This window comes from Rhipicephalus sanguineus, unplaced genomic scaffold (assembly GCF_013339695.2).
Source record: "Rhipicephalus sanguineus isolate Rsan-2018 unplaced genomic scaffold, BIME_Rsan_1.4 Seq8137, whole genome shotgun sequence".
In the NCBI taxonomy this organism is placed as follows: Eukaryota; Metazoa; Arthropoda; class Arachnida; order Ixodida; family Ixodidae; genus Rhipicephalus; species Rhipicephalus sanguineus.
The window spans coordinates 9,076-22,610 of record NW_023616046.1 but is presented as its reverse complement, the minus strand read 5'-3'; positions in this window follow the sequence as shown (position 1 = coordinate 22,610).

The following is a 13,535-nucleotide window of genomic DNA, read 5'->3' as shown; positions in this document are numbered from 1 at the left end:
TGTTATCGTGATTATAACATCAGCCAATGGTGGAACTGCCGACAATCGCGTCATATTTTGCGGACTAATACATCATTTGTCGAGAGAAGAGGGAGCGATTTTCAGCTGACTTTGAGAATTTATTGTAAATTCCAGGCCATGCGCATCGCTATAATATTTGGCTCGCGTGTTCTCGGGAGCCTCGACTACCGATCGGCAGCGCTTTTTGAGCATGCTCAAAAAGTGTTGCAGGGCCCCTTTAAAGAAAAAAATTTGTTACACACAATATGGATAATTTAAGAAAACACATATGAAGCCAAGGGCAACTAGAAAGTTAGATTAAAAAGTAAACATCGAGTAAATGAAAATGATAAATGAGCAAGCGGTCATACTGTCAGATGGAATTTATGATTTCCCTCGCGGTAGTAAATATCTAGATGTGAAGTAATGCAAAGGATTGATCTAGGCAAAATGGATTTGGAACAAAAAAAAAAGGGAAAGAAAAATAAACCATCTCAGGTAATCTTTCCGTCATATTTATATAAGCGAATACAGCATAGCAGACATCCCTCTGAATATAAAAACAGTAACTTATTGTTAATCATATCTTCTGAAGTGGAGCTATGAGGTACCTTTTTTTCTAATTGTAATATCGGCGACAGAATAAGAGGAAGTGGCCTGTTGTTTCAATTGATTGCAAAATTTGCACAACGGCCGGGGACGCCATGAGACCAGCATTATATAAATAAAAATTCACTCGTGGAATTCGACAGCGTAATCTGCTGTAAGAAACTTCTAATTGTCAAGATGCACACCGCTGTTTATTCCAGCAATACCTTACATGTACGAAGTTTTTAATTTTATCCAGCGATAATTTGCCAGTGTCGCTTTGCAAACAAGCATTTCTATACCTTAAAGCTGTCGCATAAGCCGTATCTGGTAAATTGGGAATCAGAGGTCCACATAGAGATACTGAGGCTTATGAATTTACCATTTCATTCAGATACAATCCGCGGCGGCCCGGTACCCTCATCAACCAAATTTTTTGTAAATTTGCAGGTATTAGATAACGAAACATGTTCAGGAGTGTTGAATTCGTTGCCGTATATAGGAAGTGCTGAACATACCGAAAGATAATCTGTAACTATAACTGCTGTTGATTCATTTGAAGGGAACTTGCTAAAACAACAGCCAGTATTTCTGGATTTAATGTAGGTGTATATATACGATGATAAGAGGAAGATAGAAAAAAAAAGCGCTAATTTCTGAAACCCAATAGGGAGCACAGCTAGGCGCCTTAGGTGTATGATTGGGAAGTCGAATTGAAAAAGACCACTGAAAAGAGCAAGAGAAGATGCCTAACCCAACGTTACTAGACTAGGTTAGCAACCTAGTCTAGTGACGTTGGCCTAACCTCGCCCTTTACCGATGCATAAGTCGCGTTTTTTTTTATTGACATAATGAGTTGTATTGCTAATTGTCATGTGAGCAAGGTAATCGTGTACTGGTCATTTAAATATAGAAATGGCATTTGTTTCCCATTAGGAGAAAAAAAATATCATGACATTGTGTGCGAAGGATCGAACTGAGCTTACTTGAAGAGCCAATATGTTATAGTATTTTTACATTGAGTAGTTCTAGCAGTGCTTATGCGAATATAATCTGAGGGGTGTGCACTCACAACCAATGTGCTTCAAAGAATAAACTAGGTTTTTAAATGAAAACATGTAATGATTGTCTCTGATGCGAACTGTATATCTTTAAAAATGTACGTTTGAACTGTTGGTATCTCTGATCTAATTACAGACCATGGTAATAGCGCTTCCATATCTAACACGTTGTTCGCAACGAACATTAGAAGTCCAAGGCACAAGCGCAAGTCATTCCTTTCTAGTAGTATTAGAGGTTTCATTTTTTAAGCTGCGTTGCCAGATTAAAAAAAAACAAACAAGAAAACGATGCCCTATACCGTGATAGGGCGAACATACATTTTGTTAATCACTATCATTGTATTTCTTCGCAATTCAGTTCTTTGGTTTCAGAGTTTTCGTAGCAGCCAGGAACGAAGCACCAGCGTTCAGTTCTCTTCGTTTTATAGGGCATTATCACCACAGCTCACTAATGCATGACCCGTGTACAATAAAGAACGCGTAAATGGTAAAAAGAAAAAAATCACGCTGCCTTGTGGTAGCCTTCCAACGGGCAATCTGCGGGCAGTGGTGGCTGTACCCGCGCCCGCTGCAGCAGCGCCCCTGGCAGCATCGGCGCGCAGAGGGACCCTGTCTGGCAAGGCAAACGCACTGCGCTCAGCACACCTCCCCGTTCTAGCCACTTTACCTTAACCTTTTTAGGCTGACCATTTCAAATCTGCTTGCGAAGTTCACAACAATCCATTCGTTTATCCGAAATAAACGTCAAAACACAACAATAAACAAAGCCACAAGTGCGTTCGAAGCCGCAAGCACGAAGATTAGGCAAATCCGTGTACTACCCATCATTCCCATGGTGGCTGAACGATCGCAGTGCCAGAGTTCCCTCTAGGTAATTGTAGGAAACTCTATGGGTTTAAGTACATCGACATTGAAATCAATGTGGTAGGATTACTGTGCACTCACCGCTAAGCTGCCAGTGTAGAATTATGTGCAGCTGTTACATCATCTACTTCAGTTGCCTTGCTTCATTGTGTGTTTTTCTATGTGTCAGCAAAGGCAGCACTGATTGAGCATGATGTGGCATAGAATATAATGCTGTGCGGGCTCAGGCCAACCTAAAAGTCCTGGCCTGATACATATTTTCTATTGTGCCCAAGCCGAGTGCAAGCCTGAGCTGTACACTCGTCTTTGAGCACACGCAGACATTCTGCATAGATCTAACGCATTCTTTGCCGAGCTAAAGCGGAACGTTTAAAAACATCTGGTGATATTTACTAGCTAAACAAAGGAACGTTGAATTCTCATTTGCTTTTTTTTTGTTTCTATATAGAGATGAATTGGACTCCCCGAAAAGGAAAAGAAAATTATACTAAGGCAATTTTGGTAGCATCTTACTGCTAATGCTGTTGGTACAATTGTTTTATTGCAATTATCAATTAGAAACATTTAGAAAAGGTTCCACCTACATCGTTCTTCTCTCGGTCTTCTTCTACTCCAAAAATTGCTGTTGTTTCTTACAGTATTTGAACAGGACAAATATTTGACAATTTTGATTAGTGATTTGAACTCTAAAGTTGAGTACAAATTGAATAGCATAGGCTAGTTGATTAGTGATCATAATTCTGAATGTTCACACGCATTTAGTTAGAGGACATCATGTTTTGAGATTAAATACAAGGGGCACATGGCGTTAGCCGGTTGAAACTACGAAAAAGTATTCGAGTTGGGCAAGGTATGTGATCGGTGAAGTGGTGGTCTGCTTTTGAGTAACAGTATTGATGTGAAGGTCAGGGAAATGCAGCTGAGGATATATCAGCGCTTTAGATGGAGCACTAGGGTTAGGTTAATTGCAGGCATAGGAGGGGCTCATCTCGTGCAAGGTAGAGGCACCTGAAGGTTTTTTGGAAAGGTTATTGGCACCACTAAGGAAACTTGTATATTGTCACGTGGTCGTGACGTTGACGAAGGCAGCACTCAGCACGTCAGAGATGAAACTCTTTATTTGGCCGAACTTGTGGCCGGGAAACTGAAAAGCAATACACTGATAGCGGCGAATAGAGCGTCGACCGTCGATCAACAACTGACAAGCGGTCAAGCGCGTCGGCTTTTATACAGGCGCTATCGAACTTTCCAGCAATATCGCTGGTGGCGGCGTTATCTCTAGACAAAGCTGGAACATTCGCGTGCGAGGCACAATCTTAACAAAACGATCTACTACAATCGCGACGCTTCTAGAACACTACTTCGCGGACAGCGTCGAGCGTTGATAACCGTCCCTGCCGGTCAATCCTGAATACATCAAAACAAGACAAGAAGTGGGCGTGGCATTGCCCCCCTCTGAAAAAAGCATCGTCCCGATGCTTGTGAAAGAACATAGAACAAAAAAAACAAGTGCATACACAAATAAATCACAATAACAAAGGGAAAAATAGAGTCCCCAGGTTCGCTAACGCGCAAAAAACGGCTTAAGGCGCACGACATGGACGACTTCAGGTCGCGCACGGCGCCGCTGAGAGTTCGTAATGCCGTCAGGGACAACCTCGTAGTCGAGTGCGCCGAGGCGTCGAAGTACCCTGTACGGTCCGAAGTATTGTCGAAGAAGCTTCTCACTAAGTCCTCGTCGGCGTATTGGCGTCCACACCCATACATGGTCACCGGGTTGGTATTCCATGTGGCGTCGTCGAAGGTTGTAGCGGCGGCTGTCATTTGTCTGCTGGTTCTTTATCCGTAGGCGGGCGAGCTGTCGTGCTTCTTCGGCGCGCTGTAGGTAGATGGTCACGTCGATGTTTTCCTCGTCGGTCACGTTTGGTAACATGGCGTCGAGCGTCGTTGCCGGGCTCCGTCCGTAGACCAACTTGTGTGGCGTCATCTGCGTCGTTTCCTGTACGGCCGTGTTGTACGCGAAGGTCACGTACGGAAGGATGGCGTCCCACGTCTTGTGTTCGACGTCGACGTACATGGCCAGCATGTTGGCGATGGTCTTATTTAAACGCTCGGTGAGGCCGTTGGTCTGTGGGTGGTAAGCGGTGGTGCGGCGGTGGCTTGTGTGGCTGTATTCCAAGATCGCCTGAGTTAGGTCAGCCGTAAACGCCGTACCTCTGTCGGTGATCAGAACCTCTGGGGCGCCGTGTCGAAGGACGATGCTCTCAACGAAGAACTTGGCTACCTCAGCGGCACTGCCTTTGGGCAGGGCTTTTGTTTCGGCGTAGCGGGTGAGGTAGCCAAGTTCTTTGTTTTCAGTTTCCCGGCCACAAGTTCGGCCAAATAAAGAGTTTCATCTCTGACGTGCTGAGTGCTGCCTTCGTCAACGTCACGACCACGTGACATCTGGTGGAGGTGCTGCTTCATGATCCGGACGCCACCGCGGAGCGCTGACCCAAGCCCAAGCCGCAGGCAGAAGGGACTGCAGCCAGAGCACGGGCTCCTTCCCGAAAAACCCAGGCAGCCGCAGATCTCAACATCGACCACAGCGACGATGACCGACCACATGCAGCCTGCGCCAATCCTTCTTCGCCAGCCCAAGGAGCCGCCAACCTTCCGCGGATCGTCGTTCGAAGACCCGGAAAGCTGGCTCGAAGCCTACGACCGAGTCGCCCTTTTCAATGCCTGGACCAGTGAAGACAAGTTACAGCATGTCTACTTCGCCTTGGAGGACGCAGCTAGAACCTGGTTCGAGAACCAAGAGCGAACCCTGACAACATGGGACGTTTTTCGCACTAGGTTCCTGGCAACATTCACCAGCGTCGTCCGCAAGGAGAGGGCCGAGGCTCTGCTCGAAACCCGCGTGCAGCTGCCTAACGAAAACGTGGCACTCTTCACAGAAGAAATGACGAGACTGTTCCGCCACGCAGACCCCGAGATGCCCGAGGAGAAGAAAGTTCGCTTCCTCATGCGAGGAATCAAGCAGGAGCTGTTCGCGGGACTGATCAGAAACCCACCCAAGACCATCCAAGAATTCCTCGCGGAGGCAACAACAATCGAGAAGACGCTCGAGATGCACACGAGGCAATACAACCGCTGCATGCCGACGACGAACTACGGGGAAGCACATGCGCTGGGCTCCGACGACTTACGTGAGATGATAAGGGCGGTCGTGCGCGAAGAGCTCCGAAAGATGTTTCCTGCATCGCAACCCCAGGTGCATTCCATAGCCGACGTCGTTCGTGAGGAACTTCAGCATTCGCTGGGAGTTACTGCACCGCCACAACCTGAGCCGGAAGCCATGAGCTATGCTGCCGTTGCACGCCATGCTGTCGCCATTCCGCGCTATCACCAACGCCCCGCGCCGTCGCATTTCCGTCGCCAGACACCGCCGCCACCTCCGACGCCATCCCGCCCGCCTGCAAGCCAAAGCTACACCCCTCGAAAGACCGACGTTTGGCGCGCCCCTGACAACCGCCCGCTCTGCTACCACTGCGGGAAGGCCGGCCACACGTACCGCCGCTGCCAGTACCGACAGATGGGGCTACGAGGATTCGCCGTCAACGCGCCACGCCCGCAGCCAGGCGAACGGCCTCGCGACATCGACGACTATCTCACCGGAGCACAGCGGCAAGAACACCGACCTTCCCGCTCGCCGTCGCCCGGCCAGTACATGTCACCGCACCGCCGGCAGTACACTGGCCCAAACCGGGGCCGGCTCGCCTAGCCCGTATCCGGGAAACTAAGGGCAGCAACCGATGGAGGTGCGGTTGCTGTACGACGAAATGCCGAAGATCCTCCGCGGCCGCCGACGACTGACAATGCGACGAGACCTGCAGAACACGACGCGAAGCAGACGAAGACGTCCCGACGAAACCACGCGGACCAAAGAAGACCCGACGACGCAACATGGAAGTAGCGGAACAAACCGACGCAGCCGTGACCCGACGCCGCGACCCAACCGCAACGCAAGACGACGAACTAGCGACATCGACGTTCTCATCGACGGCCACAACGTCACCGCTCTCGTCGACACTGGGGCCGACTATTCCGTCGTCAGTGGGCCATTCGCCACCAAGCTGAAGAAAGTAAAGACCGCTTGGAGTGGACCCGAAATCCGGACAGCTGGAGGCACCTGATAACGCCGATTGGTGTCTGCACGGCGAGAGTCACCATCAATAACCGGACTTATCCTGCGAGCTTTGTAATCCTACAAAACTGCTCCAGGGATGTGATACTTGGAATGGACTTCCTAAGTGACCATGGCGCCGACATCGACCTGAGGTCTGAGTCGATAACACTAACCTCAGACAAAGCGCTCCCGCCCCACGCGACGCCAGGGAACTATGCACTGAATGTGATAGAAGAGCAGGTGACCGTTCCGCCGCGCTCCAGTGTCATTATTTCCGTCGGCACCGAAAAAGCTGCGAACCATGAAGGCGTCATCGAGGGCGATCAGCACCTACTCCTGAACCGTCAAATTTGTGTTGCGAGAGGTATAGCCCAGCTGCGTGACGGTAAAACAAAGGTATTGCTGACAAACTTCAGCCACGAATATAGGCACCTCAACATTGGTACGACGGTCGCCTACATCGACGAATGTGAGGCCGCCAGCAATGCTTTCGCCCTCTTCGATGTTGCCGAACCTGTTTCGACGAATCGAGGACCCGAACGAGATTTCGACGTCAACCCGATCCTTCCGAAGGTCAAGCAAGACCAGCTCAAGGCCCTGCTCCTGCAATACAAGGACTGCTTTTCATCGTCGTCCAGACTTCGGCAGACACCGGTCGCAAGACATCGCATCATAACAGAAGAAAGTACCAGGCCACTTCGTCAGAGCCCGTACAGAGTTTCGACGCGAGAACGTGAGGCCATAAAAAAAAACAAGTCGACGAAATGCTACGCGACGACATCATCCAGCCTTCAAAGAGTCCGTGGACGTCACCCGTGGTGTTAGTGAAGAAGAAGGATGGGACCCTACGTTTCTGCGTCGATTATCGTCGCCTGAACAAAATAACGAAAAAGGACGTGTACCCTCTCCCACGTATAGACGACGCCCTAGACCGACTTCACAACGCGAAGTACTTTTCTTCAATGGACCTCAAGACCGGCTACTGGCAAATCGAAGTCGACGAGAGAGACCGAGAAAAGACCGCCTTCATAACACCGGACGGCCTGTTCGAGTTCAAGGTCATGCCCTTCGGTCTTTGCTCGGCACCTGCGACTTTCCAACGAGTCATGGATACTGTATTAGCTGGCTTGAAGTGGCAGACTTGCCTTGTTTACTTGGACGACGTCGTTGTGTTTTCCTCGAACTTCGACGAATACCTCCAGCGACTTCAATCCGTACTTCAAGCAATCAAGAACTCCGGGCTCACCCTGAAGCCAGAAAAGTGCCGCTTCGCGTACGAGGAGCTCTTGTTTTTGGGTCACGTGATCAGCAAGACTGGAGTGCTCCCAGACCCGCAGAAAACAGCTGCCATCGCTGCTTTCCCGCCACCCACCGACAAGAAGGCCGTGCGCCGATTTCTCGGCTTGTGCGCCTATTACAGACGCTTTGTCAAAGACTTTTCACGGATCGCCGAGCCACTAACGCAGCTCACGAAGACCGACGTCGAATTCAGGTGGCAAACAGCGCAAGTCGAAGCATTTCATGAACTGAAACGACGCCTGCAGACACCTCCGATACTTGCGCATTTCGACGAATACGCCGATACGGAGATTCACACCGATGCAAGCAGCATAGGACTCGGCGCCGTCCTTGTGCAGCGGACGGGCGGACTGGAAAGGGTTATCAGTTATGCTAGCCGGTCGCTGTCTAAAGCAGAGGCCAACTATTCCACAACAGAAAAGGAGTGCCTCGCCATCATCTGGGCTACGTCAAAGTTTCGCCCCTACCTCTACGGCAGGCCCTTCAAAGTTGTGAGCGACCATCACGCCTTGTGTTGGCTAGCTAACTTGAAGGACCCTTCAGGTCGCCTTGCACGGTGGAGCCTAAGACTTCAAGAATTTGACATTACCGTCGTGTACAAGTCCGGAAAGAAACACTCCGACGCCGACTGCTTGTCTCGTGCCCCCGTCGACCCACCACCGCCCGACGACCAGGATGATGAGAGCTTCTTGGGAGCCATAAGTACCGACGACTTCGCCGAACGACAGCGAGCCGACCCCGAACTAAAGAGTCTAGTGGAATACCTTGAGGGCAGGACCATCGTTGTCCCAAAAGTATTCAGGCGAGGGTTGACATCATTTTCTTTGAAAAATAACGTCCTCGTAAAGAAGAACTTCTCTCCAGCCCGAGCCAGCTACCTTATCGTTGTACCTTCAGGACTGCGACCAGAAATTCTGCACGCCCTGCACGACGACCCAACGGCTGGACACCTCGGACTTTCCCGAACGCTCGCACGAGTACAGGAAAAGTACTACTGGCCGCGCCTTGCCGCCGACGTCACTCGCTACGTAAGGACGTGCCGAGACTGTCAGCGACGGAAGACACCGCCTACAAGACCAGCAGGCTTCCTTCAGCCGATCGAGTCTCCTCGGCGACCATTCCAGCAGATCGGGATGGACCTCCTGGGGCCGTTCCCAACGTCGACTTGCGGAAATAAATGGATCGTCGTGGCTACCGACTACCTCACCCGCTACGCCGAAACAAAAGCCCTGCCCAAAGGCAGTGCCGCTGAGGTAGCCAAGTTCTTCGTTGAGAGCATCGTCCTTCGACACGGCGCCCCAGAGGTTCTCATCACCGACAGAGGTACGGCGTTTACGGCTGACCTAACTCAGGCGATCTTGGAATACAGCCACACAAGCCACCGCCGCACCACCGCTTACCACCCACAGACCAACGGCCTCACCGAGCGGTTAAATAAGACCATCGCCGACATGCTGGCCATGTACGTCGACGTCGAACACAAGACGTGGGACGCCATCCTTCCGTACGTGACCTTCGCGTACAACACGGCCGTACAGGAAACGACGCAGATGACGCCATACAAGTTGGTCTACGGACGGAGCCCGGCAACGACGCTCGACGCCATGTTACCAAACGTAACCGACGAGGAAAACATCGACGTGACCACCTACCTACAGCGCGCCGAAGAAGCACGACAGCTCGCCCGCCTACGGATAAAGAACCAGCAGACGAATGACAGCCGCCGCTACAACCTTCGACGACGCCACATGGAATACCAACCCGGTGACCGTGTATGGGTATGGACGCCAATACGCCGACGAGGACTTAGTGAGAAGCTTCTTCGACAATACTTCGGACCGTACAGGGTACTTCGACGCCTCGGCGCACTCGACTACGAGGTTGTCCCTGACGGCATTACGAACTCTCAGCGGCGCCGTGCCCGACCTGAAGTCGTCCATGTCGTGCGCCTTAAGCCGTTTCTTGCGCGTTAGCGAACCTGGGGACTCTATTTTTCCCTTTGTTATTGTGATTTATTTGTGTATGCACTTGTTTTTTTGCTTCTATGTTCTTTCACAAGCATCGGGACGATGCTTTTTTCAGAGGGGGGCAATGCCACGCCCACTTCTTGCCTTGTTTTGATGTATTCGGGATTGACCGGCAGGGACGGTTATCAACGCTCGACGCTGTCCGCGAAGTAGTGTTCTAGAAGCGTCGCGATTGTAGTAGATCGTTTTGTTAAGATTGCGCCCCGCACGCGAATGTTCCAGCTTTGTCTAGAGATAACGCCGCCACCAGCGATATTGCTGGAAAGTTCGATAGCGCCTGTATAAAAGCCGACGCGCTTGACCGCTTGTCAGTTGTTGATCGACGGTCGACGCTCTATTCGCCGCTATCAGTGTATTGCTTTTCAGTTTCCCGGCCACAAGTTCGGCCAAATAAAGAGTTTCATCTCTGACGTGCTGAGTGCTGCCTTCGTCAACGTCACGACCACGTGACAATATGATCTTCCGATTCCGATGCCGAAGAGGGCAGCGAAGGAACTTGGCTTGCGAAGGCTACAAGGGGGCGAGCTGCACTGGTTTCGGGCTCAACTCGTCGCATCATGGTTTTGTGCCCCTTCAGCTCGTAACGAACCAATTTTGAAACATTCTTGTTGTGTAACGCCATTCATTGGGCACCCAAACAACTTAGTGTCCGACTACAATTCCTAAGCGACCTGATGAGGGGACTTTTAATGCGGAACGCGGCTTGTTGTAAACATTGTTAGCGTGCTTTCTCCCACAAAACTGAAAGCGCCTCTTTGATTTGGTCTTACCGCAAGGTAGCCATATTTGTTGACAAAAATATCACCTGGTTACGCTGACATATACATTTATGCATGCGGTCATCGAACGGCCAATTATTTGGCTGTTTCGTAGTGCGAATGCTTGGCTTTGCTTGTGATCTATGTAGCAACTCGATTTTGTGTACCAGTCAGCACACATCTTATCACAGGGAAGTGGCAGGGCGGTTTCTTCAAGACATATGCTTGCACCACTTTCATTAGGCCTTCCCTCAATGTAGCCTGATGTGATTGCAAAACATTTTGCGCATGGGATGAAGATGCATTCATGCTTATGATTCAATCATTGCCAATCGGGAGTTCTTGTGCAAAGTTCGAAAATAAGTATTTTTAGGCCTTTTATCCCGTGGCATTGTTAATTATTGACGGGACAAATAATCAGTAGAATATCTAGTATACCTCATTTTCAACAATGTCATGAAAATACTGATGGAAGAGGAATTACGCTTTGACTGTATAAAGACACGGTATTTTGTGATTAAAGCGTAATATAAATGAATAAATCCTTTAAGCCATCTGAAAGGTGCATAATTAGTGACGTCATCGTCCAGCACTGCTGCGTTCCTTATCTTGGCACTTCAACGTCGGAATGCGTTGCAGTGCAAGTTATTGTGTTACTCGAGTTCTGAAAATTGATCTTTAGAAGAGGTAAGCTAATCTTCGATCGGCAGGAACTGGCTTTCCACGAAAGACAGAAAGACATGCGGCGGAGGGGGTGGAAGGGGGAATAGATAGATAGAAGAGAGGGTGGGGGATATGCTAAGTGTACAATGATCATTGTGAACCAGTCAGGGACAGCCAACACGGGCGTATAAAAAGACGACGACGACTAACACGATTGTCACTAGACTCACTGTTTATCAAGTAGCACAGCATGGATTCTCGCCTCGTCGACGAGTTGCTCTGGCGCCTAGGGCAACGGCGAACTCATCCACCGATTATGCCACGGACGGCAGCGTTCGTACTCGAGTGCAGCACGATCAGGGGTGCCTCCGACTGCACTGAGCTTCTAGACATGGCCTTCGAAGCTGTTGACAATTGGTCTAAAGTGTTCAGGGAGTTCGACCTTGCGCAACGTGCCTGTATGCCTGACAGGCACCTCACTTACTGCGGCTACCGCGTTAGTGCTGACTTTCTAAGGCTACTGTGCGCTATTTATTCGCCCATTCGATGGGCTACATTGGACGTCATCATTACAGCTTGTTCAGTGCTCGCAAGCGTTTGCATGTGAAGAAGCGTCACCTCTTCATCGGAGATCTTTTTAAAAGGCCCTTTTCAGGGCCGCCCAATGTCTGCATTGGCTGAGCTCACCCACCCTGATCCCATTTCCGTACCTCATACCATTTTTCTCTACGTACACTTAGTTCTACAGAAAGTGGTTAGCCAGTTGTCTCACACATATTTCGATTATTTGCTTCGGTCCCAAACCAAAGTAGCAGTGTAGCCGTAGTCATTCGCAGTAGTTTGACGCACTGGCTAGTCGTATCTAATGCATCTTTTTTTTCATTTTCATATCGGATATTACGGTGCTGCTTCGTTATGATCACTAATATTCCCGCGTTTCACGGCATAACTAGACGGATATTTCGAAATAAAGAACAGGAAATATAGGTAAAGAAGTAAAGAACAGCAAGTGCAAGAGAAATAAGTACATTATTTCCCAATGCGCATAGAAGGTTTTCCGGAACGTCTCACGCTTTCACTCGGCAGTCATGCAGCGATTTCACCAAGAAAAGTGAAATAGTGATAGGCCATATTGTTTTGTCCAAAATTGGAACTGACCAACCAGTGAACGGCATCATTTTCTGTCATCAACGACATAGCAATGAGTTCCAGCGCCACATCAAAAATGTTATTTTGGCGGTCATATCTGATGCAACCTACATGCTTTAAATGCTCTACATTTAAGCCCGAAGTAGCAGCGTCTTGGATCTACTGAGACTGCAGAAATACAGGCATAGTGGATGTCCTATTGAAGCCAACAGGTCGAAACAACACGCAACATTTGACAAGTTATTCTAGTGTCTACAAACCGGAGAAAAGACGAAATTTTTTAGGAAGACTTGAGATTAGGTAGCCAGAGAATTGACTAAAAAAAGATGGCTTTGTAGTGGGTCAGTGTACCGTCGATATCCCTGTATCGCGAAAAAAAACGTGTGATAAGCAAGTACTTCTCTAATTTTCACGTGTGCTAATCATTTAAACGAGTATGTGCTTGAAGCTTACTTTCAATCCTGTATTTTCATCATATTTCAATTTGATGTTGGTACTCGTCCTATTCTTCATTTTTGTTTTATCCTCCCGCCCCCCTTTTGTAGGAAGTGTGTACCAACAGGGAGGCGGGGGGGGGGGTGCTGTTTCTCAACGTCCTTCGCTTTCTTAACCTGCATTTAAAATATTCGACTAGAGTACTTATTTCTTTAACCACGCCTCGAATATGGGCGCCTTAAAATTCCCTAGATTACCGTAACTAGTTTTGTCCGCCAGCGATGCGTAAGGTGTTGCTTATTCTTGTGGGTAAGAATGTTTCAAGGACTAGCTCTGACTCTTCCCGGCACTCGTTTCCGAACAAAGTGGCATCTGCTTTCCGCTTGCTTCTTTCACTCTCTTTTACACTCCCGCCAACAATGCTGCGCAGTATTCACTCATAGATTGCACAAAAGATCATCATTCCTATGCTGAAAGCGCTAACACTTCCTTATCACCTTCCATCGGTCTTGTTTGGTGC